Consider the following 3,929-nt stretch of genomic DNA (forward strand, 5'->3'; position numbering starts at 1 on the left):
ATTCAACTTTATAAACATTTTTTTTTCATCCAAGGGTAAAGTGCTCCCTTGTAGCTTTGAAATGATATACAGCTGGGCGTGGAGGCTGACACCTGTAATCCCAGCACCTTGGGAGGCTGAGGTGGGCGATCACCTGAGGTCAGGAGTTCAAGACCAGCCTGGCCAACATGGTGAAACCCCATCTCTACTACAAGAAGTACAAAAACTAGCTGAGAGTGGTGATGGAATCCTGTAATCCCAGCTACTTGGGAGGTTGAGGCAGGAGAATCGCTTGAACAAGAGAGGTGGAGGTTGCAGTAAGCTGAGATCACGCCATTGCACTCTAGCCTGGGCAACAGAGCAAGACTGTGTCTCAAAAAAAAAAAGAGATATACCACTACATCCACTCAGTTTAACTGGTAAGTTTTCACATTTACTTAAAAATTTTACATAAATTGGTAACTCAGAATAATTCTATCATAACTTCTACCAAAATCAGAATGTGGCAGATTTAACCAAGGTATCTTTAGAGGAACTCTATAGGTATCTGATAAACCTTTATGATATAAATATAACCCATGTGTGCTTTCTGAAGAGCTAAAGCCCATTTTCTCTTTTAAATTTTACACAACAAAATTCCACTTAAAACTGAAAAACTTAACAGCTAGATGTGTTTAGAACTAATCTAATTTGGCCAGGTGCGGTGGCATACACTTGCAATCCCAGCATGTTGGGAGGCCGAGGCAGGCGGATCACGAGGTCAAGAGGTCAAGACCATCCTGGCCAACATGAAACCCTGTCTCTATTAAAAATACGAAAATTAGCTGGGCATGTTGGCGCACACCTGTAGTCCCAGCTACTTGGGTGGCTGAGGCAGGAGAGTTGTCTGAACCTGGGAGGCGGAGGTTGCAGAGCCAAGATCATACCACTGCACTCCAGCCTGGCGACACAGCGAGACTCCATCTCAAAAAAAAAAAAAAAAAAAAAATTCATCTAATTCCTCCCTTACACAGCTGAAGAAGTTAAGGCCCATGGTGATTTAGTGATTTGCCTAAAACACATCAAGAAACAGAGCCAGCTCAATCCAATGACTCTAATACTACTTCCATTTATGCAGTCGGCTGGGAGTGGTGGCTCACGCCTGTAATCCCAGTACTTTGGGGGGCCAAGGCGGGTGGATCGCCTGAGGTCAGGAGTTCGAGACCAGCTGGCCAACATGGCGAAACCGTTTCTACTAAAAACACAAAAATTAGCCAGATGTGGTGGTGGGTGCTGTAATCCCAGCTACTCAGGAGGCTGAGGCAAGAGAATCACTTGAACCCAGGAGGCAGAGTTTGCAGTGAGCTGAGACTGCGCCACTACACTCCAGGCTGGGCAACAGAGAAAGACTCCATCTCAAAAAACAAAAAACAGCAACTATGCAGTTGCTTAACTTGGGGACATGTGAGAAATGTGTCATTAGGTGATTTCATTGTGATGTGAACATCACAGAGTATACTTACATAAACCTAGATGGTATAGACTACTACACACCCAGGCTACATGGTATAGCCTTTTGCTCCTAGGCTACAAATACTATACTGAAAACTGTAGGCAACTGTAATATCATGGTTTTGTGTATTTAAACACAGAAAAGGTACAGTAAAAATACATTATAATCTTATGGAACCACTGTTGTACATGTGGCCCGTCATTGACTGAAACGTCGTTATGTGGTGTATGTCTGTACTCAGTACATTTTAGAAACTTCAGTAAATCAAAATACATTTAAATTTATGTAGGAGAAGAAAAACTCAGTTTAGATGTAAAGATTTCTGTAAGGCAACACTACAGGGACTGGAAACCTAATACAACTCCTATGTAAAAATTCCCAAATACAGTAAAAAATTCTTTACTATTACCTTTCATGTGTTTAAGGAAACAAAAAACTCAGGACACTAAAAATAGACTGCGAAATTTACCTACTTGGTATTACACCACTAGAAACAGATGCTAAAAAGGTAATTTTATAGTGGCAGAAAACATATACACTAACGAGATTCCACACCAATTTTTATTTATATTTTGGGGCCTGAAACAAATCTTATAATCACCTCTTTCAAATTACATTTTATTCCCTTAATGGTGTGGTTTACCCCCACTCCACAAAAACAATTATGACTAATACACTAGAAATATTTTTTAATAGAACCTCTTAAACAAGACATTTTCATTAACCAATCCAGACCAAGGATTGTCTCAAAAATTTAATCTGTTAATTTTCTGGTGGTATTATTTTAGAAAAGATTTCATAACCAAATTATACATCTAATTAACTTATGTGTAAGTGTTTGCATTCACATCCTAAATCATGGAAACCCTACCTTATAAAACCTTACCACTCAAGGTAAATAAATACTATATCACATGTCAAGAAAATAAAGAATTCTCTAAATCTGCCACTAAAAGTCTGAAAAACCCAAATATCAAATTATAACACTGGTTTATGTACTAATAATCACAAATATCATGACGGCTTTTAAAAAAGCTACAGACTTAACTGATAAGCTTGCAAATTACGGCAGAGTAAATAAAACTGTCAAATACTACTTTTGGCTCTAGTTCATAACTTGCCCAAAAATGTGCATATCATAGCCAACAGAATTTTTCTGTAGAATTTTATTTTGAAAATATTTCACTTCAAGATTGATCTAAAAAACATTTTAAGATATGAAAATGTTATACAACTTATCTATTACAAATTAATCAGATAATTCTGCAATTAGGTACACTGTGTTAGCTCGCCTACATAAAAAATATTGCACATTTTATTTTGTCTCCAGATGTGATCGATGTCTAAACTATATAGAATTTCAAACTATTTTAAAGTTATTCTGTGAAATGTCATCTTTATAAATATCAGAACTAAATGCACTGTAAACAGCCATTTTGGTAAACATGCATTTATTCACAGTTGATTTATTTCCTTTAGATAAATGTGTAACTGCTCAAAATTATATAATAATCTATGTAGAGGTACAAGAGCACACTATACAAATCTATTTCTATCTTCATGTTGAGGAAACACTGATCTTGGCAAAAATCTGGCATGATTTTTAAAATGAACTATTGCTGGTAAGAAGGCATACTTTAAAATTTTTCTGTGGCCTGCACCTGTTTTCTTTTTAAATTAAAATGTAAAAGCATTTGTTTTCAGAGATTCATTTATCACTGAATAAGTGATTACATAAAAAAATGGACCCTGAAAGCAACTGAGTTAAAATGCTTTGAGAGCCCCATTCTACTTGTAAGTTATCAATGCCTTAAACTGTTAGACCACTCACTAATCATAATTTTAAGAAATGGACAAAATCAGACAATTTTAATGTCATGAAATTGACACACACCTGCATAATACAGCATTCCTCCATTGATTTGAGGTCATATTATACTTTAAAAATATAAATAAATATATTGAATCATGAGTCTTATTTCTATAACCCCAAAAAGTGTTTCAAAATGCTTCTAAAACAGAAGTGGGTGACTGTAGAATATAGTTCCAGACTTGACTATTAGTGTCAAACACAATCGTTCCTTACAAATAACTCTACTGGTGCACTGGCTTGATTGATTCCAGCAATTTCATTTTACAGGAGTGAACCACACGTTATACACACAGAGAATATATTACTTGAAAATCCCCAAAATAGGAAGAAAAGTTTAGAAAGTTGTCAAATACTTCCAAATGAAAAGTAAAGGTCTATTTCTAGCCCTCTTTCATACCCTTAAAGTTGGAATCTGGCAAAAGTCCATGGGTACAATTTACAAACTTTGACAAACTATTAAGTAAAAACCATTTTCTTTGGGGGAGGTGAGAGAAGGTACCTTTAAAACCTGTTATACAAAATTCCAGCTGCCTTTTTATAAAAGTACGTTCCTTAGATTAAAACCATAAAATTAAGGTGCAAGAG

Source organism: Pan paniscus, chromosome 5, assembly GCF_029289425.2.
Source record: "Pan paniscus chromosome 5, NHGRI_mPanPan1-v2.0_pri, whole genome shotgun sequence".
Taxonomy (NCBI): domain Eukaryota; kingdom Metazoa; phylum Chordata; class Mammalia; order Primates; family Hominidae; genus Pan; species Pan paniscus.